The sequence below is a fragment of the Nycticebus coucang genome, chromosome 6 (genome assembly GCF_027406575.1).
Source record: "Nycticebus coucang isolate mNycCou1 chromosome 6, mNycCou1.pri, whole genome shotgun sequence".
Classification (NCBI taxonomy): domain Eukaryota; kingdom Metazoa; phylum Chordata; class Mammalia; order Primates; family Lorisidae; genus Nycticebus; species Nycticebus coucang.
The window spans coordinates 78,516,131-78,542,812 of NC_069785.1; the positions used below are offsets into that span (position 1 = coordinate 78,516,131).

A 26,682-nucleotide genomic window follows, 5' to 3' on the forward strand; every position below is an offset into this window, starting at 1 on the left:
AGGCTGGTCTGCCCAGGCCCACCTCCCACTTGGAGGTTTAATGAGGAAGAGAGGGATGGAGGAGGATTGTCTCCTGAGTAGTGAAGTGCCACAGCCGGCCAGCCGTCAGTGTTGGAAAAATTAATTTTTTAATTAAAAACATCTTTTTGTTCCTGCTCTTCTTTCCCCCTTGCTTTAATGTCTCAGTCTGGAGTAATTATGAGTCGCTCTGGGGAGACTGAACCTTAGAAAAATTGTTGGTGCGACTGCTGAGGAATTTATCTGATTAACTTGGACTCAGCCTTTGAAAAGAAGAGACAGGGAAGTAAAAAGAAAAAGGGAGGAGGGAAAGCTCCAGCTCCCCGCAGTCCTTCTGGCACAAAACATAATCACAGCATCAGGGAGGCCAGGTGGGCTCCAGACCCGCTCCAAGTAGTTCCTTCAGGCTGGGCTGGGGGCAAGGTGGGTAGAGGGCTGAGCTCAGCCTCCCAGCATTGCCCTGCCTGGGGCTCACTGTCCCTCTGCCCCAGCCTGGCCCCTACCTGGCCTGCAAGTGTCCTCCCAGGGCTGGGATATGTGGCCCTGACTGGCCCAGCATGGGAGATGGTGTCTTAGGTTGGTTTCCTGAGAAGTGGTGCCTGGGAAGGGGCCAAGGGCTTTTCAGTGACGCCCATGGGGGGTAAGGGGTGCAGGTCAGGACGGCAGAGGAAGCTTGGCAAGGACAAGGATGTGGTTCAGCAAAGCGGAGCGAGTCTGGTCTCAGCCTGGTCCCTTGGGGAACTCTGGGGCTTGAATGGAACCACAGAGACGTCAGGAGGTAAGGGGGTGGGCTTCTTCTTTTTTTTTTTTTGAGACAGAGCCTCAAGCTGTTGCCCTGGGTAGAGAGCTGTGGCATCGCAGCTCACAGCAACCTCCAACTCTTGGGCTTAAGCAATTCTCTTGCCTCAGCCTCCCAAGTAGCTGGGACTACCAGTGCCGGCCACAATACCCAGCTACTTTTTGGTTGCAGCCGTCATTGTTATTTTGGCAGGCCTGGGCTGGATTCGAACTCACCAGCTCTGGTGTATGTGACTGGCGCCTTAGCAGCTTGAGCTACAGCCTCTGAGCCAGGTGGGCTTCTGTTCAGGATTTTTCCATCACTGGCTGTGAGTTATAGTGTAGACCTCCCATGCATTTCCCAGTAAGTTTGGTCTCCCTTGGCTGAGGGTGCTGCCCCTCGAAGGGCACAGCTATAAGCTTACATACAACAATGCTAGCAGCAGGGGGACAAATGTCTTGGCCCCATAATGATAGCAGAGCCTGGAAGGGGAGCCTGGAGCAGCTGGAGCGAAGTTAGTAGATTTGAGAGTAGTGTGGGAGATAGAACTGATAGGACATAGTGAGTGCCTGAGTTGGGGTTACTGGCTTGAGTGACTGGGTGGCTAGGGCTGCCAGGCTGTAATAGGCACCCAGAAGGAAGGTTATCTGGATGTGATGGACATTGGGGTGGAGGTGTTGAACAGGCAGCTGGGTGTGCCAGGTTGGAGCAGAGGTGAACGCTTCATCTTTGTGAAGATGGGAGATGCGGGGTGGGCCAGTGTGGGTGGGTGGGAAGGAATGAAAGGACAGAGCAGAGTCCCGGATGCCTCCTGTGACTGGTGTTGGCAAGACAGGGAGCCCAGGGGAAGCTTGGTCAGGTGTAGCCAGAAAGTGGAGAAGAAAACTAGAGAGAGTGGGGTCCTGATGCCCCATCTCCCCTCTTCCATCCTCCCAGATGTGTGGGCCTCAGTCACTGCCTGTCCCCTCTGTCAGTGTGTCTTTGCGGATGAAGAGCTCTTTGGAGGAGCTTCACTAGATTGTGATCCCTTGAGGGTGGGAATTGTGCCTGTCTTGAGCATCACTGGGGACCAGCTTCTAGCATAATTCCTGGCACATAGTAGGTGCTCAGTAAGTCTTTACTGACAAATAGAGCAGCTAACACTCACATAACACGTACCATGCACCGGGTCCTGTATAAATTCGTTTAACTCTACGAGGAAGGTCTCAAAGCCTTCTGTTTGCCCAGATCTAATGAGTTTCCACAAATACTTCATTCAAGAGGGTTTTCCTAGCCAGGCTGTGGTGTCTCACAACTATAATCCTAGTACTCTGGGAGGCTGAGATGGGTGGACTGATTAAGCTCAGGAGTTCCAGACCAGCCTGAGCAAGAGCGAGACCTCTACTAACATAGAGGTCTTTTTGGTCTCTACTAAAAATAGAAAAACCGGGTGGTGCCTGTGGCTCAGTGGGCAGGGCGCCGGCCCCATATGCCGAGGGTGGTGGGTTCAAACCCGGCCCTGGCCAAACTGCAACACAAAAATAGCTGGGCGTTGTGGTGGGCGCCTGTAGTCCCAGGTACTCGGGAGGCTGAGGCAAGAGAATCGCCTAAGCCCAGGAGTTGGAGGTTGCTGTGAGCAGTGTGACCCCCACGGCACTCTACTGAGGGCAATAAAGCGAGACTCTGTCTCTACAATAAATAAAAATAGAAAAACTAGCTGGGTATGGTGGCGGGTGCCTGTAGCACCAACTACTCAGGAGGTTGAGGCAAGAAGATTGGTTAAGCCCCGGAGTTTGAGGTTGCTGTGAGCTGTGATACCATGGCATTCGACCAAGGGCGACAGAGTGAGCATCTGTCTCAAAAAAAAAAAGAGGTTTTTCTGGAGACTTTTTCAGATCTTCTAATTAGAAACTATTATTATTATCCCCAGAGAGGAAGACCCAGTGGCACAAAGAGATTAAGTAATTCACCCAAGATCACACGCATGATAAGTGGCAGAGCTGGGACACGACCCCAGGCGGTCTGACTTCCAGGGTCCATGCTCTTAGCACCTGTGAAATGAGTGTAAGTTGACGCCAGTCTGTTTGGGACCAGGACATATGACTGACTGTTTCATGTGGCACGTGTCCACAAGTACATCTAGCCGCATGTACACGTAGCGCACAGCGAACAGCCCTGGCTTGTGGCAGGGAAGGATGGCTCAAACCTACAGGAGGGGCCCTGTTGTGGGGGCTCTCCTCACTGTGCACTGGCCAAAGTCCTTCGGACACAACCCACTGCTGCCTTTCTGCTTTCATAGTCCCCGATGACTGGGGTGGGGAGGTGTTGAGAGGTGGCGGTAGGAGGGGACAGGTGGAAAGCTCTGGTGTCAGGCAGGACACCCTCCAGTCCTGTCTCCATGTAACACGGTTGTGGCTTAAGCAAGTCCCTGAGCCACTTTGAGCCTTGATTTTCTCACATGCAAAATAGGACTAATTACACTCCTTCCCTAGGATTTTTGTGAGAATTAGAAATGATATATGGTGTCTGGTGCACAGTGGGTGCTCCTGTAATGGTGCCACTGTTAGGTGAACAGCCCTGTTTTGTTACATTAGCCATGTCTTTGCCTGATATTGAAAAATGTAAATATTGCCCTGCAGTAAATGGACATGTTTTGCTTAACCATTCCCTAGCTGCCATCCAGGGAGGGGCCTGTCTAACTTGAGAGCCACTGGCCCCCTCTAGCCCAGCAGGGGTGAAGACTGAGCGGGGAGGCCAGGAGCAGGGGCAGGGAAGAGAGGCTTAGAGTTGGGAGTGAGCAGACTCTCTTGGGCAGGGGCATCTGAGCCAGCAGTCACTGCCATGGACACTGCAGAGGTGAGACTAAGGACTCAGCTGTCCTGAGCCCCCAAGGGCCACCATATCGCCCAGCTCCAGGGGGTACCATTTGCATTATTTAGGGAGGGGGGCTCATGGGGGCCTGCTGACATGGAAAACTTGAATCATGCCCCTAGGAATTTCACACCTTAGGCTGAGAGCCCTTTAGGGCAGCAGCCTCACAGTGTTATAAGGGGCTAAGAAGGGGACAGATCCTCTCCTTGGTTCTGCTTGCCGCACAGGCACCCAGGCCAGGGAAAAAGCCAATTCCAGCCCTGTCTAGTGCTCCTCACCTACTGGCACCCAGGCCTCTAAGCAATAACCCTGAGCACACTGTACCTGAATCACATCTCTGCCCTGGCTCTGGGCTGAGCACTCCGGAGGGCAGAGTTTGGGTCTCTGCTCTCTCTGACCAAGCACAAGTTTGGGAAGGCAGAAAATGGGAATTACACTGGAGGGAAACTGTGAGGGTAGAATACTGAAGTCTTTCATTTCTCTCATGAGGAGATATTACTTATCGGCCTCCAGCCTATGCCCTGGATCTTGTCCAGATGCTGGAGACATGAGGATGGAACAGATTGACCCCATCCTGGAGGGGCTGCAAACCTGCAGAGAGAAAGACACGTAAACAGAGAGAGTCTCATGTGACCAGAGCTGTGACATCTGCACAGGGGTGCATCTGCATAGGCCAAGGGAGCACAAAGATGGACAGGGGGGCATCTCAGAAGGCTTCCCAGGTAAGGTGATCACTGAGATGAAAAGTGAAGGATGGGTGGGGTTTTGTCTACTAGAGATGGAGGGAAGGACATCCCAGGTACATATGCAAAGGCATGGATACAACCAAGAGCTGGGCCTAACAGATCTGCAGGTTTGTGTGGTGCAGAGAGAAGAGTGCTGGACAGACCAGCATTTGGTAGACTTGAGTCTCAGTCCTACCCAACTCTGCTTCTAAGTATCTGAGTGGCCAAGGACAGATTCTCCCCTGCCTATCTCTCTTTGGCCCTAATTTGTATAAGGGTAATTGGGCTAGTCATCCCCAGAGTCCTTCCAGCTTGGAAGCTCTTAGTTCTTGCAGACATGGCTACACTCCCACCCGGGGAACTTACCTGGGGACGCAGATGCCGGGACACTCTGGGGAATGCTCCTAGGTTTGTTCTGGTTAATCTAGGCTAACACTCTGAGTGCCAGAATCTTTTGCTTTATTGCAAATAGTTCTGCCCCATGAGCAGAATGAGAGTGAGAGTTTGGGTCCACCTTCCTGGGAGTGCCAAGGTTGAAATCTGCTGGGAGTATGGCTGAAACTGCATGCCTTCACTGGGTAGTTCTCTGCTCTGGTCTGCTTGGGTGGGAGAGGGAGTTCTGGGCTGAGGACTGTCTGATGGCTGTCTGAGGACAGCTAAGCTTCTGACCCTCTAAGCCAGTGGTTCTCAACCTTCCTAATGCCGCGCTGTATTTTCATTGTTACAAAGGGGTCGCGACCCACAGGTTGAGAACCGCTGCTCTAAGCCTTACCATCTCTCCCTTTGCAAGGACTTCTTTGTGCCTGTAGGGTTCTCCTTTTAGAAGTATCGCCAGCCAATCAGCTCAGGCCTTCCCTCCTGTAAAATAGAAGTGACCAATCATACTTGGTCCAGTTTCTCAGTTGCTAGGTGCTGGAGGCTGCCTCCTCACTGCTGAGGGGCTCGGGTTTTAAAAGTCTGATCCTGGATCTGGTGCTGATTCAGGAGGTCAGGGGCTCCAGGAAGGTGGATTTAAGATCCCCTTAACTCAGTGGGTTCTGCTACCAGTCTGAGCAGTAGGAATTCAGGGGCAGGAGAGAGCAACTGGTCCATGGCAGTCCTGAAGAGCTTCCAGGAGAGGGTGCTAAAGGAGAGCTTTTTAGGCCCTTCCTGGCCCAGACTGGGCTGCCCCTTTCTCTTCACAGAGGGGCCTCATCCGATCCCTGCCAGCAGTCTGGCAGCTTTAGGACACTTCTCTGCCCCCACTATCTGCCCTGGCACTATCCTGTCCCTGGGCTCTACCCTGGTCTAGAACTCTCTTGCTCTCACATGGACCCATACCCCCTACATGAGTTCTGAATTACCCCAAGCCTGAGCCCTGGTTCAGATACCCCTCTGTGGCCCCAGAGGCTAGGATGGAGAGGACCTCAGAAATGACTTGAAAGAATTCAGAGAGAAGGGGAGAGTGTCCCAGGTGGGGAGCCCCACGTGAGCAAAGGCTTAGAGGTCTGTGAGCATGTGTGCATGTATACCTGCCTGCTTACACATGTGTGTACATGTGCTGGTGCTTCCATACAGGTGCCTTGAGCACATGTGTGCATGTGTGTAAGACACAGAGAAAAGACATTGGTCCTTCCATGTCTTGGATCTGCAGATTTCCTCATCCCACCTCTGGGTCTCCCCATGAAGAGCCTAGTGTCTCAGGTCCTGTGCCCTGCTCCCTGTGAGTCCAGGTCCCTGAGCCTGGTTCCCGCCCCTGCCCCACCCTATCCAATGTGGCAACTTCTTAATGAAAAATATCAATGCACATAGCAGGGCCAGTATCACCACCAATTGAGAAAATCCAGTCAACCCATCATCTCTTCCCACTATTAGGGCTGCTAACAGCCTACCTTCCACCTTGTTTGACCCTTTCTGGGGCCTGGGGCCCTGCTTCAGCACAGAATGTCAATTGAAAGGGTCACTGAGAATGGAGAGGTGAATAAAATCGGTGCCCCGGGTTCCTGGCATCTTGCTCCTTGGAGCAGCTGGTGTGATCAGGTCGGCTCTACTGGGTGGAGCCCAGGTTTTCTCCCACCCATGAGGAGGGGTAACCTCACTGACTTAGAGCCGGAGGAAGCCTGGGTTGAGGTCAGGGCCCACCCCCTGAGGACTCTGCCCCTTCTTTGCCTCAGTTTCTACATTTGTAAAAACGAGATTATGCTGCCTGAGGCTCAGAAGAGTGGCATGGAAAGGGTCTCTTAGTCCGTTTGTGCTGCTAAAACAAAATTTCTGAGACTGGGTAAACTAAATGGAACAGAAATTTGTTTCTCAACAGCTCTGGAGCTGGGAAATCCAAGACCAAGGTGCTGGCAAGTTTATTGTGTGGGGAGGGCTGCTCTCTGCTTCTGAGACGGCACCTTGAATGCTGCGCCCTCTAGAGGGGAGGGACATTGTGTACTCATATGGCAGAGGAGTGAAAGAAGAGAAACCCACAACCACAACTCCCACAATCCTTTCATAGAGGTCCTAATCCATCACTAGAGGCAGCACTACCAACTCAATCACTCTCCCCAAAGGCCCCACCTTCCAATCCTGTAAAATTGGGAATTTAGTTTTAACATGGATTTTGGAGGGGACAAAAAGTCTCAAACTGTAGCAGGGGGGCTCTAACTGTGAAGCACTGGGCCCACATTGCTGATATCCACTGGGTCAATGGGAGCATCTAAGGGCAAAAGCCAGAGGTGGCAAATATTTGGCCCATGTGGTAATTGTGAAAAATTGAATTAGTGATCAACATTTACAAAATGGCCAGTTTCTACACAAAGTCTGAGTTTTAGCTTCTCTTGAAAAGTCAGGAGAGGCTGGGTGTGGTGGCTCACGCCTGTAATCCCAGCACTCTGGGAGGCCAAGGTGGGTGGATCACTTGAGCTCAGGAGTTCGAGACCGGCCTGAGCAAGAGTGAGACCCCATCTCTAAAAATAGCCAGGTGTTGTGGCCAGTGCCTATAGTCCCAGCTACTTGGAGGCTGAGGCAAGAGGATCACTTGAGACCAACAGTTTGAGGTTGCTGTGAGCAATAACGCTATGGCACTCAACAGCAGGGCAACTGAGACTGTCTTAAAAAAAAAAAAAGAGGGCGGCGCCTGTGGCTCAGTTGGTAAGGTGCCGGCCCCATATACTGAGGGTGGTGGGTTCAAACCCGGCCCCGGCCAAACTGCAACCAAAAAATAGCCGGGCGTTGTGGCGGGCGCCTGTAGTCCCAGCTACTCGGGAGGCTGAGGCAAGAGAATCGCTTAAGCCCAGGAGTTGGAGGTTGCTGTGAGCTGTGTGATGCCACGGCACTCTACCAAGGCCATAAAGTGAGACTGTGTCTCTACAAAAAAAAAAAAAAGAAAGAAAGAAAAGTCAGGAGGCCTGGCATCCCTGACTTGTACTCATGTGGGGGGCCAGAGCAGAGCCTGTGCTCCCCTGACCGCTCCTTATCAGGCCCACTTCTTCTTACCTGCCTGCCTCCTGGCTGTGGATGGCATATGTGACTCAATCCTTTCAGAACTCATCGCCATTTCAGAAGGGGTCTTTCCCAGGGGCCCAGGGAGTGAGTAGCCTGTGTTCATGTGTATGGAGAGGTGGGTACACCTGCCTCCTGGACCCCTCAGTATACACTTCCTTTCCATGGAGAAACAGAACATCTGGGTCCCCCAGATTGCCTGCTAAGCAGGGAGCGAGGAAGGAATTATGTCTTTGGTGTGACTGCTTTTTCTCCATAGGAAAATCTAACACTTGGACCATCGCTCACATGGCATGTCACGTGGTACAGGTTCCCCCAGCATGGTATAAGCAGTGCTAGGCCAGGCATTCCTTCCCCTCAATCCCTCAATGAGGCTCATTTGTCCTTTGGGAAAAGTGTATGGTGCAGTCAGCTCTGTGGGGGGTCACCATTTGGGCAGGGCTGGGAGAACTGCTCTCATCCCATCTACCTCTTCTCAGCTATGTGTCTTTGGGAAAATAGCTTAACCCTGCTAAGCCTGTTTCCTTATCTGTAAAATACCCACTTCTACATGTTGTCATGAAGATCAAGTGGGACTGTGTGTAAGAGAATGGCCTGGCACAGGTCAGACACACCGTTGGTGCCCAGTAAGTGTTTGCTGAAAGGAGTTGAGGGTCCCCAGACCCAGTGGTGGAGACAGAATAGTCTGCAATGGACACTGAGTAACAAGGTCCTGTGTCCCAGCTGGCTGGGGCTGCCTGGGGCTCTGCCCCTTCTGAGTTGGGGTAACTGGGATAACGCCGGGGTGAGGAAGCACCCTTGTAATGGGGACACAGCACTTTCCCTGTAAGCTGGGCCCCTTCCTTAGCTGGGGAGGGAATCTTCCTTCTTCAGTAGCTAGAATCTGACTGCCAGGCTTCCCACTGGGATGGGGAACCTGGGGTGGGGGCAGAAGAGTGGAGGGTGGCGGGAACAGATGGCCTCATCATCAGTTTGTCATGGAGTCGGCTCATGAGGCTGCCCCATCAGGACTTGTGAGTGGAGACTTTCTAGACCTTTATCTAGTTTTAGCTTGAAAGCAATGAGAGGAATAAGGATATCCAGGTCCCCCAAGGGGAAGGGCTTTAGGACAAAGGGAGTCTGAGCAGCCTTTAAAAGGTAAGTTCGTCTTCCCTTTTCACAGAACATTTCTGTTGGGCCATCTTTCTAAAAAGGCCATGAAGACCACTGCCTTCTCCCTGGATGTGCTCTCTGGAGCCACAACCTGGGGGTGCACATTTGGGTGTGGTTGTGGTCCCAGAGGAGGGGGCTGCCTAGGCCAGATGATAATGGTAGTGAGGATGGCAGCTGATAACATTTACTGAGACCCTGGGCTAAATACCTCCTTCTGTACTCACCCCAAGTCTAGAGCTACAGAGCCACCCATTTCACTGAAGCACATAAAAATTCAGATGAGAATGGAGCCGCCCACTGGGAGGAGTGAGAGCTGCATTAATTTGCGACCTTCATGAAAGGATTCTCCTTGGTGGGACATCTAAGAAATAGCTCCTCATGTGTGTTTAGGGTGATAGTTCATATTTAAAATGTTGATTTAAAGAATGTGTTCAGAGGGTGGCGCCTGTGGCTCAAAGGAGTAGGGCACCGGCCCCACATACCGGAGGTGGCGGGTTAAAACTCAGCCCCGCCAAAAACTGCAAAAAAAAAAAAAAAGTGTTCAGAGAAACAGGTTGGCTTGGGGGGGTCTTCAGACTCCTGGCCTACAGCCAGGAGGGTGATTTCAGGACCCCAGAGAGCGACTCAGACTCCCTGGAGGTGGTAGAATGAGGAGACTGGATTTTTTTTCTTTTTGAGACAGAGTCTCAAGCTGTCGCCCTGGGTAGAGTGCTGTGACGTCACAGCTCACAGCAACCTTAAACTCTTGGGCTCAAGCGATTCTCTTGCCTCAACCTCCTAAGTAGCTGGTCTTACAGGTGCCTGCCACAATGTCCGGCTATTTTGTTGTTGGTGGTGGTGTTGTCATTGTTGTTTTAGCTGGCCTGGGCCATGTTTGAACCTGCCAGCCTTGGTATATATGGTTGGGGCTTTACCCACTGAGCTACGGGCATCGCCTGGATTTTTAGAACGGGCCAGTCCTGAGAAGTCATTGTATGGATGGGTCCTAGGGCATGGGGTCCTGTAGGAACAAGACTTACCCTGGTCATTCATGAGTCAGCTGAGGGCCTGGAGCTTTATCTCCTGGAACAGAGGGAAAGGCAGGACAACTCAGTTTGCTTCTCTGTGCTGAGTCTGCAGAGACACAGGGCTCTCATTTTCTGCATTCTAAAAATATTGAAATATTGGGAGTGTTGGCTCACACCTATAATCCTGTACTTTGAAAGACTGAGGCAGGAGGACAATTTGTGGCCGGGAGTTCAAGACCAGACTGATCAAAAGCGAGATCCTCATCTCTACTCAAAATCAAAAAAATGTAGCCAGGCACCATGGAAAGCACCTGTATTCCCAGTTACTAGGAAGGCTAAAGCAGGAGAATCACTTGAGCCCAGGAGTTTGAGTTTGCAGTGAGCTATGATCATGCCATTGCTTTGTTCCCAAGGTGAGGGAATGAGACTTTGTCTAAATAAATAAATAAAAATTTGGGCGGCGCCTGTGGCTCAGTCGGTAAGGCGCTGGCCCCATATACCGAGGGTGGCGGGTTCAAACCCAGCCCCCGCCAAACTGCAACCAAAAATAGCCGGGCATTGTGGCGGGTGCCTGTAGTCCCAGCTACTCAGGAGGCTGAGGCAAGAGAATCGCTGAAGCCCAGGAGTTGGAGGTTGCTGTGAGCCGTGTGACGCCACAGCACTCTACCGAGGGCAATAAAGTGAAACTCTGTCTCTACAAAAAATAAATAAATAAATAAATAAATAAATAAAAATTTAAAAAAGTGTATACAAATAGGAATGTTATAATTCAAATCTTGCTCCCATCCTATGTAGCTCTGAGTTTGGGAGCAGCACTTGGCTGTTTTGAGAGGCAAGATGATTACAGTCATAACCTCTGCAACCTCACTGTTTGAAAATGAATCTAAACTCTGCCACTCTCAGGCTGTGATACCCTGGGTGCATTACTTAACATATATGTCTCCGTTTCCTTATCCGTAAAACAAGGATGATCAAGAACTTGCGAGTTCACTGTGAGAATTGAACATAACATATGCAATGTACTTAAAGCCATGCTTGGCATGTCATTTTTGTTATAAAATGTTATAATTAGTTTTTAACCCCAAGTATTGCTGCCCCACCTCTGATGCATGACCAGGTTCTTCCCATGGCACTCCTGGTCTTGCCCCCAGGCTCAAAGGCTAGGAGGAGACTAACGTTTCCTGGGATTGTAAATCATCAGAGTGTCTGCAAGGCTGTCTGAGGAAGTGTTTCTTGGGGGGTGGGGAGGCCCCACTGTCCTAGGCCAGGGTGCTGGGACCCTGAGGAGAGGCTGGGCCATGCACTAGCTTCCTCCCTTTCTTCTTCTTCTTCTTCTTTTTTTTTTTTTAGCAGTTTTTGGCCGGGGCTGGGTTTAAACCTGCTACCTCCGGCATATGGGGCCGGCACCTTACTCCTTTTTGAGCCACAGGTGCCTCCCTCTTTCTTCTTTTTCATGGTGATCCCAAATGTTCTTCCTTAGAGCCAGAAAGATCTAGGCTCAAATCTTGGCTCTCAGGCTTACAGGCCATGACCTGGGCAAGTCATTATTAGCCTCTTGGAGTCTCATCTGTTTATGGATCCAACAATATCCTTAACATGGCTATTTATAGGATTAAAATGAGAAAATGTACATAGGCTAGGCATGGTGGCTCATGCCTATAATCTTAGCATTTTGGGAGGCTAAGGCTTCTCTTGAGCTCAGGAGTTCAAGACTAACCTGAGCAAGAGCAAGACTCCATCTCTACAAAAAACAGAAAAATTAGTTAGGCCTTGTGAGTGCCTTTAGCCCCAGCTACTCAGGAGCCAGAGGCAGGGGGATCACTTGAACTCAGGTATTTGGTGAGCTAGGATGATGCCACTGTACTCTAGCTAGGGCAACAGAGTGAGACCATGTCAAGAAAGAAAGAGAGAGAGAGAGAGGAAAAGAAAATGTAAGCAAAAGTTGAACACACTTGCAAGCTACATGTCGGCGGTTCTTGACCTGTGGGTCACGACCCACAGGAACTTTATTAAAGGGCTGCAGCATTAGGAAGGTTGAGAACCACTGCTCTATGTGCTTCATAGTGGTGGCTGTCATGTGGCTATTTTCCTAATGTCTCTGTCCTACTTTGAGTCTCTGCCACTCCCTTCACTGTCCCAGAGGAGGAGGCTCTCATTGCTCCTTGACTTCGAGGCTTGGAAGTCTCCAGACGACTTGAGAGGTTTGGAGCCAACCCACCCAAACCCAAATCTCAGGGAGAGAGGCTTTTAAAAGACAAGATTGAGGCCTGCCCTCTGGTGGCCCATTTCTTGTGGCCCCAGCCTTCTCTCTGCCTTATTGCAGCAATAGTGCTTTGGATTCTAGACACCTCCTTTGTCCCCTTAGCCCTGGCCAGACACTCCTCTTCACCCCCAGCTCTGCCTCTCTCCTCGGGAGGGCTTCCTGAAGGAGGCAATTGAACATTGTGTTCTGTAGACATAGAGAGAAGGCAAGTCCTAAAGGGGAACAGGAGGGAAGCACAGTTGGAAGGGTCCTTGAAGGCCATGTTCAGCAAGACAATGTGACTTGCCCAAGGTCACACAGCTAGTAAGTGGCAGAATCAGGATTCCACCCAGGTCTGTCTCACTCCAGTGTCTCTGTTTTCAACCTTGTAAGACACTGCTGTCAGGACATAGGGGCTGGCAAGTGAGAGAGGAGAGGAGCCATGGAATAGGGCATAGTCTCTCCCAGTTCAGGCTTGCTTTGCCCAGCTCATTCATGGTCAAATTCTAAATAAAGAGATAGCAGAGCTCCAACTATCAAAGCAACAGGGCACAAGAGCTGGAGTTGTTCCAGTTTTAAGGCAGATCTGAGTCTTAGAGGGCTGTGATTGAGTGTAGGTAGGCTATGTAACTACTTAGCAGCTGTGAGCCAAGGTATTCATAGAACCTCCCTTTGCCTCAAACTGGCATGTCATCGTGTGGAGATTCCATTGGCACACTCTAACTTTGGAATAGATTTTGTCCATTGGGGCTCCTCCCTGGAGAGAGTGCATTTTTGGCCCCTCCCATTTCACACAGAGAAGATTTAATAGATATTTTCTCCTGGGTAGAAGGGGTGGAGGGCTACTAGCTTTGCAGAAAGCCAGTCTGCCGTGCTGGGGACTGGCTCTCTTGACAGAAGGGCAGGGAGCCACTGGGCACACCAGGTTGCAGAGGTGGCAGCAATGGTGGCAGCAATGGTGACTGCCAGCAGGTTGCAGAGGTGGCAGTAATGGTGACTGCCAGCAGCTCGCAGTGAGTATGCAGTGTCAAATGGGGTGCATTACTCTCCATGCAAATTAAAAATTAAAATTAATCAAACACTCAAATTGATTTCCTTCCCGTCTGTTTGCTTGGCTATACCAGTCAGATGCCTGCCTGCCCACTCGACCTGCTACCCTCATGCTGGGGCTGGCCACACAGTCTGCTGCAGGGCTCTCTGTGAAGGGCCTGGGAGAACTGCACCTCACTCCAACCTTGGGAAACTGGGTAATGGTCAACGCAGCTAGGTCTGGTGCTGGGCTTGGAAAGGAGAACATGGAGGAAGAGAGTATCACTGTGGTCAAAGGAAACACCCATGTGGGGCTGGGAGGCAGAACTCTTGGGAATACCCCTGGGGCCATCATTAACTGAGGTCAGGAGCCTCAGCATGTCTTGTGGGCTGGGCCAGCCTTCCCTAGAGACTGGCTTGTTCCACCCTCCCCCAGCCAGCCCGGGGCCCTGGTCCCTTTCTTCCCCAGCTAGGCCCTGGCCCGCCACTTTATCACTTATTGGCTGTGCAACCTTGGGCAAGTTACTTAACACCTCTGGGCTTCAATTCCCTCATGGGTAAATGGGGATGATAATACCTTGGAAGGAGGCTCTCTGAGGGAGATTGGCAAGTGAGGGAAGCAGGATGGGGCTGTGGCGCGTTCATTAGGCAGACTCCTGGTGGAGTTCTGGATCTGGGCTATCTTTGCAGGGTTGTTCTGAGTTGGGGCAAAAGGGACAGGACTTTATCTTGGCTTTGACCAGTCACTAGAGGCTTCATCCCCTGGAAGGGAAGGCCCTGGGCAAACAAGCTCCCCCTTCATTCTCCTGCCAGGGCAGAGGTACTCACCTTTGGCCTGTCACACTCAATCCTCCTGGCAGCAGGGTTGAGTGCTTCAGCCTGAAGAGGCACCTGGGCATTGCACTGTGGTGTCCTCTACATGTGGTATGAGGGTTCCCTGGAACAAGGTCATGAATCCTGGAAGGAATCAGCTTGCAATAAATAGCTGTTCCTCTTCTGAAAAGTCCTTGTGGGGCCCCACTTTCACACGTTGGAGTCCTGCCCCTTTTATTCTTACACGCCTAGGCCTTAGACCCCCCCACCCCCAACTCCACCCTTCTTTAGTACTAGATCACCCCAACGGCTTCCCCCAGGCTCTCCAGCTTCACCCCTCCAATCTAATCCAGGCTACCTGGGAACCCCAGAGAGTGTCCACAAATTCAGATCTGATCACATGCCTCCACTGCTTAAAACTCTTCAAAGTCCAATCAGCCTCTCATGGCATTCAAGGACCTCAGTGACCTGGCCATGCTCCTCCACCTTGCCACTCCCCCAAGAGCGGAGGTGCTTTCTCATTTTTCTGTCTGTTCCCTCATGCATTTCTCTCCCCCTCCCTTTTTTCTTGTCCTCTTGCATTGGAACACTGTCCATGTGGCCACACTTCCTCCCTGAGCCTCTGCAGAGGGTCAGGCCTAAGCTGGTGGGTGCTGAGGACTCAGGAGGGGCCACAGATCTAGCCATGCTTCCCCCCACTCCCGGGGCACTCCTGTGCCCCAGGCTCCCCTTTCAAGGGCAGCCACTCTACAGCCTGTGTGGGAGCACCAAATTCTGCAGTTGCTAGTACTGGACAGTCCCCGGGCCTCTCTTTTCCTCAGGTCCAGGCTCCACAGACTCAACTCCCAATTCTGTGATCATGCTGGCCTTCAGTCCCCCACCCCAACACAGTGCCCACTCCAGACCTTGGAACCTTGGCCTCCCTCTGTGGACATGGCTGTCGATGTACCTGTCTGCTCACCATCTGTGAGTCCTCCCAAGGACGGGCCCTTGGGCCTGCCATAGAACCCACCGCCTGTGAGTGGGAACTGAATGGCAGGTCTATTTCCTAAGCTGTGTACACTCCAGGTCCCCACACTCCCACTGTTGGGCTGGCCTCCCAAAGTGCAAGTCAGGCTCACCTCTCAGGAGCAGGCAGTGGCTACTATCTGCCCAGATTCCTAACATCCACAGCTTCCACTGCCCTCCTGTCCCCTTCCTTGAGCTCCTGCCCTGTGACTGTGCTAGACCGCAGGTCTCCCTGTCCACACTGGTCATGACTCTGTGCCTCAGTTTCTTTATCTGTATGAGAGGATAATCTTTGTTCCAACTTCCCTGGGCTGTAGGGAGTCTTCCCTGAGAAGGTGCATACTATCGATCTTTGTGGACAGCAAAGCACCTCCCAAGTGCTATAGGAAGATGTGATTAGGATAGAAAAAGCTGATGTCACAGAACTGTGGATTGACCTGGGCCCCTCAACAAGCTGGCCTAGCCCTTGCTCCATGAGGTCAAGAGCCCTCTGCTGTCCTGGGGACAGCTTCTGCAGGGCTATCCAGCCAACTTAGGAAGCGCCCATAACAAGATAAGACAGACTTAGATGCAGGGATTGCAGTTCTAAAGTGAGAAGAAAGCCCCTCACAGAGCACAGTGTCACCACAGAGGGGCCAGCTGGTTTCTGGACCTGCAAAGGGGCACAAGAGAGGAGAAGTAGCACCCCACAGAGTCCTGCTTCCCTGGACTTCCCTCTCCCCAAGCAGTCTAGGATGAAATGAGGTTGATGGGCTCATTATGGTGACTGGGGCTAGTTCGTTCTGTCTGCAGCCTCAGTTTCCCACTAGTTAATGGGCTCCATAAACCTGTCTTTTCTTGCTGGCACCCAGGAGATTGATGCAGTCTTACTGGAATGGTGCCACTGGGTGAGCTTTTCTTTGGGCAAGTTTTAAAGGGTCAGCTGGTGAGTCTGCTTCCCTCAGGGGTGCTGACTTCTGGGTCCCAGGAGGATGACTAACAGGGAGAAACATTCTTTTTTTTTTTTTGTAGAGACAGAGTCTCACTTTATGGCCCTTGGTAGAGTGCCATGGCATCACACAGCTCACAGCAACCTCCAACTCCTGGGCTTAAGCGATTCTCTTGCCTCAGCCTCCCAAGTAGCTGGGACTACAGGTGCCTGCCACAACGCCCAGCTATTTTTTGGTTGCAGTTCAGCCAGGGCCGGGTTTGAACCCACCACCCTCCGTATATGGGGCCGGCGCCCTACCAACTGAGCCACAGGCGCCGCCCAGGGAGAAACATTCTTGACAGAATAGCTAATGGTTATGACAAGAATTTCAGTTTCCTTCATTCTCTGTCCTGTCCAGGGATACAGGAGGAGTAAAGAATTATTCCCTTCCCCGATGGGACAACCAAAGGCACAACCTCAGCTTTTATAGGCCCAAAGGGGCTCCCAGGCCTCTGATGTAGTGGCTGGGTGGGAATGGGTGAGGGTGTAGGTGAGGTTGGGGTGGGGAAAGGAAGTGCCCCATTTGAGAAGGGCTGAGGAAGGCAAGCTCAGGGGTGAAGGAGGGATGGGTAGGCATAGGCCAGCAGCAGGGCCCAAGGAACCTCTCTGCCCACTGCAGGACTGTAGGCCCTGGAACCTGGCTCCAGTGGGGTCATTTGGTCTATAGTATTTTCTCCACCCCTTTGTTATAGGTTGTGGCCCAGGATTAACCAGATAGGGTAGATGATCAATCCAACCTTTATTTACAGTTATGGGGACCGGAAGGGGTGGGTACCATCACTAGACCTTTTTTCCTTCCTCTTGCCACAGGGCCTTTATATACATCCTCCTCTCTCTGGAGCCCTCGCTTCTCTGAGTTACTGTCTGCTGAACCTCCTGGTGCTAGGTCAAATGTCACATTCTGCAATTCTTCTCCTGACTCCCCAGACCAGACCAGGCCCTACTTCACAGCCCCTCAGACCTCTTCACAGCCACTGGTCTGTGGATATGGCTGGAAATAGCAGATGTGGGCAGGCACCTATAAGGGCACTAACTCAGCCACTGTTGGGGGAACCCACGAAGGTCCCCAGCCGCTGGCGAAAGAACTCCCCTTCCTGGAGCTGCCCACACAAGCCTGGCCCCTGGCCCTGGCCCACTCATAATCATACCATGTCTGTGAAGCCTGCTATCTGCTGTAAGGCAGAGGTATCCGAGCCCCTGGCCGCCAGCACAAAGATAGGACACATGGAATTCCTAGAGACGCCTCTGCATCTGACTGCCTTTGTGTAGACTCCTGGGTGGAGGGCCTAGGTTCAGCCCCATTGAGGAAAAATAGATGATGTAGATTTATATTCATTACCCCGGGGGCATAGCAGCTTGTTCTTATACTTAGGGAAGAAGTTGAGACTCAGAGAAGGCAGGCTACGTATTTGAGGTTGCACAGCATAGCTGGGGGCATACATTTTCAAGCATAGACACAAAGGCTGTGTGGCTTCTAAGACAGGAGAAGTGAGAGAAATGGTTGGAAACACAGACTGGAACTGCTCTGCTTGGGTGTCAGGGACTGTGGGGAGAGGCTGTTTGTCTCCCTCTGGCTTCCCCAGGGCCCACCTGGAAGCCCTGGATAGACTTCTCAGGAGGTGTTTTGAGCCAGAGCAGGCAACAGCCATGAGCTCATCTCCCATGAGGCCTCCAGGAAGTCTAGTAGGAAGGCAGAGGGAAAATGGCCAGGGAAGAGGGGAAAGGGGAAGCAATGAGGGACTTTGGGATGGGCCCCCAAATGAAGCTCAGCTTTGGGGAGGGAAGAGGATATTTTTTGAATGCCTCCTGTGTGCTGAGCCATTCATGTGTGTTATCCCTCACGAATTCTTTGCCAATCACCTTGTTGACTAAGTTTTTTTTTAGGCTAACAAAGATTTTATTTAGGAAGAACAAAGAGAAACTTTAGAGCACTTCCAAAGGGAGTTGGAAGTGGGTCCCTCTTGTGAAGGAGAAAGGGTGAGAGGGACCTTGCCTAAGTATTTTTATTCCCCTTGTACACAGGAGAACATTGAGGCTGGAAATGGCACTGGATCTGCCTCACAACATAGTCTGGGATCGCTACAGTGTATCTTCCTGATGGATGGGAGCAAGAGGCCTGGCCCTTCCTGGTCTCACATCACAGCCACAGTGCCGCTGGGCTTCCCCCACTTCCAGGTCCAGTCGGCAGGGGGAAGCTGTGCTGCATCTGGCTGTGGATACGGGCTTAGTTACTTTGGGCTTAGAGGAGAGAAGGAGGAGGCCTCCTACAAAAGCTGCTGGGTTTGGGAAGTCCTTAGCCATGCCGCTATATGGCTGAAAGGTGGAGTTGGCAGCTTCTGCTGAGATTTGCCCAGCTGCTTACCAGAACAAAGTTGAAACTCCTAAGTTCAAGACTTTTATAGACCCTCTTCCAGGGCCAGGTGCGATGGCTCACACCTGAAATCCTAGAACTCTGGGAGGCTGAGGCGGGTGGATTGTCTGAACTCACGGGTTCAAGACCAGCCTCACCAAGAGCAAGACACTGTCTCTAAAAATAGCTGGGTGTTGTGGCAGGAGCCTGTAATCCCAGCTACTTGGGAAGCTGAGGCAAGAGAATCACTTGAGCCCAAGAGTTTGAGGTTGCTGTGAGCTGTGATGCCAGAGCACTCTATTGAGGGTGATGAAGTGAGGCTCTGTCTCAAAAAAAAAAAAAAGGTAATAATAGACCCTCTTCTCCCAAACACACCAGGTCTTTACATATGCTTTTCTCTTGGCATGGGATGTCCTTTCTGTTCCTCTGTGCTTGGACAATTGTTACTCATCCTTTAATACCTGGCTTCAATGTCACTTCCTCTAGGAAGCTTTCCTGGACTGCCTCCATCTCAATAGCTCCATTATACCTCCTACTCTCTCATTTTCTGAAGGCAGAATTTTGTCTAAATCATTCGTGTCTCCCCAGTACGTAGGACAGGATAGGGTACACAATAGAGGTTTAGTGAACAAATGGGCAAAAATGCATCCCTCTGTGGGGGCTGGGCAGCAAGGGGCTGCTGGGGTGGGAGTAATGGTGGGCAGGGGCCCGAAGAGGAAATGCTCTTGCTCCAGATCTGTTCAGGATGAGGCTGGTCAGGAGCCTAGAAGTGCACTTTACTTCCCAGAGGTATCATGAAGGTGCAGGGAGATCTTGGATGTGAAAGAGCTCTGCAAATGGTAAAGTGCTGTATCTAGTAGGTCTCTGTACTGTTCAACCTTGCCTTGTTCCCCTGGTAATTCAGAAGGAACGTCACAGAATGAGGAAGGGGGGCAGGTGAGGCCTGGTAGGGGAAAGGAGGTGGGATTCCGAAGGCAAATAGCGTGCCCTGGGACTCCCCTTCTGTGGGATCTATCACCGTATCAGAGCTGGAGATAGATCCAAAGATGATGGGAAGCAGGTCCTTCCATGGAAGGGTAAACTGAGGTGCAGGGAGGGTATGAATTTGCCCAAGGTCACACAGCAGGAGCGTTAGGCCATCCTGTGAACCTTGTCTTTCCAGCATGACAGGTACCTTCACTGTAAGTTCAGATCCAGACAACAGCTTCCCTGATCCCTTTTCCTCTGGCCAGGCAGTCCTGGGCTCCCAGTCTGCATTAACGCAACTCCAGGCTTGGAGGCTAATAAGAGTTGAGCGCCCCCTGGATGGCGTGGTCTGGGCAGCTGCCGACCGTCCTCCTCCTTGACTCACCTCCAGCCCCAGAGGGCGGAGCTCAAAGCTAGAGAACAGGGCGCCGCCTGCAAAGGGCCTCAGCTGCACCACCGCCCCGGACGGTTCCCGCGCTAGAAGGCCGCCCTCCCCGGAGCCCCCGGGTGGGGCAGGTCGAGCCGGGTGCGCTATCCCTTTAAGCCCGAGCGAGATGAGAGCTATCAGCGGCAGCAGAGGCTAGCGCGGGACGTCGCCACCCGCCAGGCCGGAGCTAGGAGGCGAGAAGCGCAGGGGGCGGCGAGACTGGGGCGCGGTGGGTCCCCACGCCGCCCACTGCGCGCTCGAACCCTAAGCCCAGCAAAACGGCGGGCGGCACCCGATGTAATGCGGAGAATGTGAGAAGCAGCGCAGGGCGGTGGGGAGGAGGGGCTCCGGAGAGGGCGGCGGCAGGACGGAGACAGCGGGAGAGCCGGAGGACTGGGATGGGGGGCAGGTGGGAGAAAGGAGAGGAGATGCTGGAGAGGCAGTGACAGGATAGGAACAGAGAAGCGAGAGAACTCGCGGTGGCTGGCGGCGCACAGGGGTGGAGGGAGCCGGAGCTTCTGGGCAGGAGTGCCTGAAGCCAGAGTCCGCACCTGGGCCGGGCTCAGCTGCCGGGCCAAGCAAGGTGGAGGAGCGGGGACGCCCACAGGGTTCCCACTGGGAGCAGCGGGGGACCTGAGACGGAGCCGGCCAGGAAGAGGATGCAGAGTGCGCTCTGAGGGCTCGGGCCGGCAGGGCTGGGGTGTGCTTTGTGAGCGCCCCAGGAGTGCAGAGCTGGGTGTGCGACGGCGGGGGTGTGTGCGCGCCCGGGCGGGTGGGAGCGCGCGTTAGGGATTCTGCTGGCATCACAGCGTGGCGAGCAGGAGGCAGGAGTAGGGCGCGCAGGGGAGCGCGGGACCCTCCCGCGCACACGCACACGTCGCGCGCGCTCTCTCACACACACACACACGCCCTCCCTGCCTCGCTCGTTGCCGGCGCTACCATCTCGGAGCCGAGCCCTGCAGAGCGGGAACCCCAGCTGGAGAGAGGACCCGAGCGGAGCCAAGCCACGGGATGCCGGCCCGCAGCGGAGCCGCGCGCGGACGGCGCGCCCGGGACGGTGAGTATGGCGAGAGCCGGACGCTGCAGCCGGGCTGTGGCCGCAAGGGCGCAGGCCAGGGAGCTGGGGTATCTGCCCGCCGGCAGCGCCGCGTGCGCGGCCTCTGATTGGGCGGGAACCTCTAGGGCAGCGGTGGGGGTGGGGTGTTGGGCGCGCCTCCGTGGTGGGCGCGTGAACGCGCTGAGCTGAGCGGGTGCGCGCTCGGCACCCCAGGCCTTGACCGTGCTCCCGCCCGCTGCGCGGCCCCGCCTAACTCTCAACCCGCAGCTAGAACCCCGGCGACTTGGAGCAACTTTGTGGAGCCCCCGGGGCGCGGTGGCCGGGAGGAGGTGGGGTGGAGGCGTTTTAATGGTGGAACTCAGGCCTTTCTTTCCAGAGGAGAGAACGCACGTGGAGAATGGGGCGGGGGCAAGGGCTGGGCCGCTTGGAGGGCGAGAGGGTGCGCGTCCACCGCCCCATCAGAGCAGTCGCCCACTCTCCGGGGCACCCGTGCAGCCCCGCGGCGCCTCTCTGGAGCCGCTCCAGGCGCCAGACTCCTGTGACCCTGCCAGGGTCAGGCGGGACAGGCGCGATGACAGCTCCCGGGTCCGGGAGCAAAGAGGTTGTCTTTGCAGTCTGATTGAAGACATGGGGGTGGGGTGGGGTGGTGAGTTGAGGAAATGGGGAGACTTCCCCTTGTGTGTATGGGTGTGTGTCCCGCACCTTTTGCTCTGCGGGACGGGTGGCTGGAAGAAGGGAAATACCCAAAAGGTGTGCTTCACCAGACCTGGACCTCCAGGAGCTCCCAAGAGGCTGGGAATAGGAGGGGAGTCTCCTGGCCCACTAGCCCAGTGCCCCCATCACTGCCTGGAGCCGTGCCCATGAGTCCTCACTGTGTTTCAAGGTTGTGGCTGTGTGCTGTGTACCGGGCTCCCCTTATGAGTCTCCTCCCATACTCTGGTTTTGTGCTGCTTGCTGCCTGGGGAACCTCCCCACGCACGCCCCACCCCCACCCCAACTGCCAGCTCAGCCAGTCCGGCAGAGGATGTGGTGCTGAGAGGGAAGGGATCCTGTGTCTCCAGAAGTAAGAGGCCCAAGAAAAGGTCGGGGTGGGGGTGAGGGTGTCAGGAACCCCTGCAGGTCCCTTCCTTTACAAATCCTCCTGTAGGGAGCCTTCTCTGATTGCTGATTGCACCTGAATCCTTCCAGCTTAGACTTCCCTGGGGTCCTCAGCAGCCCCTGTCTATATGTCCCCTTTCCTAGTCTACGAACCTATGTGGTCAGAAGTCTTGATCTCAGCCTGAATGCTGTGTAGAGGGGTGTGGTGGCTGGAACAGTCAGTATCTACTTGGGTCTATGGGGGTATGGTAATATCTATATTTGACCAGCTTTCAGGGTTAAACCTTCTACCTCCATTATCCCTCTGGAATCTCTCAGGACCTGTGGGCATGCTTCTTGTCCATTTCACAGAGGGGGATTTTGAGACAGAGATGGAGCTAGGTGAACTCCAGTCTCCTAAGTCTCAAGGCAGCCCCTTTCCACTGTGAAGGGATCGTCTGATCCTGGGCTTTGGGGAGGCAGGGAGGGGATAGGAAGGGAACTCAGTCCTTCTCTATTGACCTAGCAGCAGAGGCTGTGTGGCCTGCCCCTAGACCCTCCCCAGGGCAGCTCTCCTGCTGCCTGTGACAAATACCTTTCCAGTTTAGCAAAGGCTCCTGATAACCCTGCCTTGACCTGTGTGACCTTTTGACCCGACCCCAGCCTGGTTAAACTAGTACTTTCTAAATTTGGGGCCAGAGTCTGTCTGTGCTATGCTTGACAATTTGTAAGCCTGGTTCCCATAAATCCTCCACACAGCCCTAGGACGTTGTGTACCACCCTTCCACACAGACTGGTATTCTGGGCTATGCCCTGGCATTGTTCTCTTTGGGTCTCAGAATCCCTCCTACTCTCTTGAGAGCTCCATTCTGGAGCCTGTTTGTTGGACAAAGAGCTCACCTTTGTGGGATTGGGCTCCCTAGGGAGACTATTGGGGCCACTTCCTCCGCAGGTGGCCTACCTGAGGCACCAAAGGCTAGAACTATGAGACCCAGGCAGGCCTCTGTGACCCCCTCAGTCCTGCTGACAGCCTGGACTCATCCACAGGGCCACTCAGGCCCTTGAAAGCCTTGAGGGATAGGAGCTGTTGCCCAGGAGTCTCCTCTGGGGATGGGGCCTGGGCCTGCTGAGAACTGGCAGGGGCTTCCTCAAACTCTTTGCTGGCTTCCACTCTCAGGTATCCTCTCCCTTCCTCTCTTGCTGGTTCTAGTTGACTAGTCCTTTTTACCCATCATTTTTCCCCCTTCCCTCCTCTTTCTTTTTCTCTTCCTGTTTCTCTCTTTTCCTCATGGCTCTCTGAGCTCTGGACTTTTGCCTCCTGAGTGATGACCAGTGCTCTGGTTGCCACCTGGGTTCTTCTGGTACCTCCCCCCGCAACTGACTCCAGCAGGATGAGCCATAGGGATGGGGAGAGCAGGTCACCTCTTTGGCCTCTGGTCTGTTCTGCCAGGGGTGAAAATTCCAGCCAGATGTGCCCAGCCTTCACTGACTGCCCCCTTTAGGAAAATGGCCACTCCCTTAGCCTAACCTCCTGACTGGAAAGGGCCCTGTGTGGCCCCCTTAATTTCCCTCCAAAGGGACACAAGAGCAGCAGCCCTGACCCTGCTATGCCTGTGTCTTAAACTGTAAAAGTGTTACATTCTAACAAATTCAGTGATAGGAAGGGGTTGGGTGGGCTGGGCCTTGGGGTGACTCAAGGGGGCAAAGGCCAATCACTCAGGTGGCCTTTTGTCGGGGCTGGGGGCCACTGTGACCTCGACTGATCTCAGAATCTCTACCATGGGTTTCTGGGGCCCAGACATCTGCTCCCAAGGATCACCCCCTGCTGTTTGCTCTCCACTGCCTGGAGTCTTACCCTTGAGGCTCACTCCACATTTGGGTCCCCTCCTGGTTTGAGGTGTGGACCCCCTTCCTGGATGGGCTCTGAAAGGGGAAAAACACTTCAACCTGTACCCCTGCACTTACTAGCAGAGTAGGCTAGGTGACTGCAGAGACACAGTGGGAGAGTGGCCAAGAACTGGAGGGCTGGTGGGGTTTTGACCTCCTGAGATGTTTTTTTCATTTGATAGATGCTCAGCTAATATTTATTGAATGAATGAATGGAGAATGCAGGTGTGAGTGAGGTGTTACCAGGCAGATGTTACAGTGTTTGAAAAGGCATAGAGGAGGGAGGGACTGGATAAGGAGATTGCATTGGGATACAGTGGGTGTGGAGCAGGTTGGCACCAGACAGGAGGATCCTCAGTGCCTGGCTAAGGAATGTGGACTGATCCTGAATTCAGAGATTTCAGGGTTGAAGTTCCAGAGGGACAGGATCAGATTAGTGATTTAAACCACTCCCTCTGGTGGTCATAGGAGAGGTGGGCCAGCAGACCTAGAGGCAGGGAGGTGGGTGGGCCCGAGGCTGCTGTGGAATCCAGGCTGGTGGTGAGGACAACAGCAGAGACGGGCACTGCACCTGCCTTTGCCAGGAAAGCGGAGGGGCCATGTGTGGTTCTCCAGCCAGTGGAGGATGGAGGGATTTGGCCTGGGGAAGGAGTCCCTGGATGGAACAGTCTGGGTTGCAGATTTGGGTGAGGGCTCAAGTGTCTCCAGTCCTATCTCCTGGGCATACAGAGGTGGCAAGTGTCTTGGAATCACTGATGTACCTGCTAGTACTGGCCCTGCCACTGTGCATACTTGAGTAAGTCTCTGAGGCCCTTGGGCTTGCCTCAATTACTATGTCTGTAAAATGGACACATTTGTTTGTCTTCCTGGATAACTGGAGTGAGTTGGATAACTGGGTGGAAGTTTGTAACCCTGGAAGAGGGCTATGGAAGGAAGAGGTGGACAGGTGGTCAGCATTGCTATTTGACAGAGGAAGAGCTTGAGGCTGGGAGAGGGGCGGTGACTAGCAAAGGTTATAAAGCAAGTTGGGCATAGGGCACTCCAGCCTGGGGTTTTCCTGGCTGTGCCTAGGGCTTGCTGGGCAGGAGTGGGTGGGATGGCTGGGCCTCCAGGCCTCTGCAGAGGACGTCCTCATGTAGTTGTTTTAGCAGTCCAGCTGTCTTGGAGCATATGGGGCCATATGGCCACATCAGGGGAAGTACCGGCCAGCCGCTGGAGGAGGGATAGCAGCTGCCACAGTGGCCTTCTGGGTCTATGTGGGAACTGCCAGCACCAGGGTCAAGCAGGCGGGGACTGAAATGGAACCTCCCTGTCCAGGTTGGTTTGGACGTGGAGGCTGGGCCTTGGCAGGCAGCCCAGTTCTGCACCCATTTGCCAGGGCACCTGGACAAGCAGCTCCATGCCCAGGACTGATCCAATTAGCTCAAGACCAGCTGTGCCAGCCACCCCCTCATAGGCCCTACCCAGCTCTGATGGCCTTGCTAGTCCATGGGTATATATATATATATGCAGCTTCACCCTTAGCATTGATTCTGAAGCTCTGAGACTTTCGGTATGGAGTGGCTCATCAAATCAGCCTGGTAGGATCAGAAGGAACTGGGCTTGGATGCCACATGGAACTGGGTTTGAATCTCAACTTAGCTCCTTTCAAGATGGGTGAGCTTGGGCAAGTCATTTTATTTTCTGAGCCTCACTGGGGAGAATGACACCTACCTCATACGGATGTCATTAGCATATGTTGAAATGATACATGTAAAGCAGGCATGGTAAAATCTTGGTAAATGTTAGCTCATATTTTGTTCTGTGCAAGAGAGGGAAGTGAGTTTCAGTATCTAGACTCTAGTAAAGAGGAGTCTTATCATTACTATTTTCCAGGGCAAAATGTTTTTATGTTTTTCCTGCTTAGTCCTCCTGGTATTTCTATAAAGTAGGCAGATACATCGGCCCATTTCACAGATGAGGAAACAGAGGCTGGGAGTGGGGAAGTGATTGTTCAGAAGTCACACAGTGATTTGAGATTGACTTTGTCTCTGGGTTTCTGGTCCAATGGTTTTGTTCCATAGGTAGGCTTCCCACACTGCTGGGGAGGAGAGTAAGGGGAAGTGGCTTTGTCTTCTGCCTAGACCAAGCTTGGGAATTCAAAGACTCCTTGCCCAGCCCTATCTCCATCATAGGTGCAGGGATAGGCTGTCATGGTGACCAGCAGCTGATCCCAGCAGGGGGTGATATGAAGGATGCTCAGTGAGGCAGCATTTGCTGCATTTTTCTGTCTGCCCAGCACAAGGAGGGGCTGAGAGTGGGCAGCCTTCTGGAGGGCAGGAGATGCCAGGGAGGAGCGAGTGGTGGACCTTTGCTTGCCAGCCATCCCAAGGTGAACAAGCTTCAGCCTTCTGAGACAGGGAAGAGGACACTGGGCCCTGCCCTTGACCAGCTGGGTGACCTTGGGCAGGTAGCTTACTGTCCCTCTTTGAGCCTCAATTTCCCTCTTTGTAAACTGAGAGGATGATCTTACTGCTTGCTTTACAAGGCTGTTGTTTAAGGGTATAATATAAATATGTATTATACATGGCAGGGAATAAAAATAAAAATATGATACTCAGATCCCATGGAATCTCCCATCCTACAATTAGATGATCCTGTGATCATTGAGTGATTCACTAGTTGGACACTTCCTCTGGGCCTGGCTGTGCTGGATGTTATGGTAACGGAGATGAATAAGACCAGCCTCTGTCCTCTTGGGGTGTGCAGCTTGGCAGTAACTGTGGATGGTGCCTTCTGGGTACACACTGGCTGGCATGCTCCTACTCAACAGCCTTCCAGCACTCCCTGTTACCTCCAGGCTGGCAATCGGACCTCTC

At 53.1% G+C, this 26,682-nt stretch overlaps 1 protein-coding gene across 6 annotated transcripts in view; it reads left to right on the top strand.

Moving 5' to 3' along the window:
* Positions 1 to 20,581: 20,581 nt before the first annotated feature.
* The window catches only part of LINGO1 (leucine rich repeat and Ig domain containing 1), a 197,160-nt gene continuing 191,059 nt past the window's right edge, over positions 20,582 to 26,682 (top strand). For all 6 annotated transcript variants that reach the window (XR_008380800.1, XR_008380801.1, XM_053595444.1 and 3 more), the window contains exon 1: positions 20,582 to 20,860. The gene's annotated coding sequence lies outside the window, so the exon portion shown is untranslated. The remainder of the gene's footprint in view (positions 20,861 to 26,682) is intronic.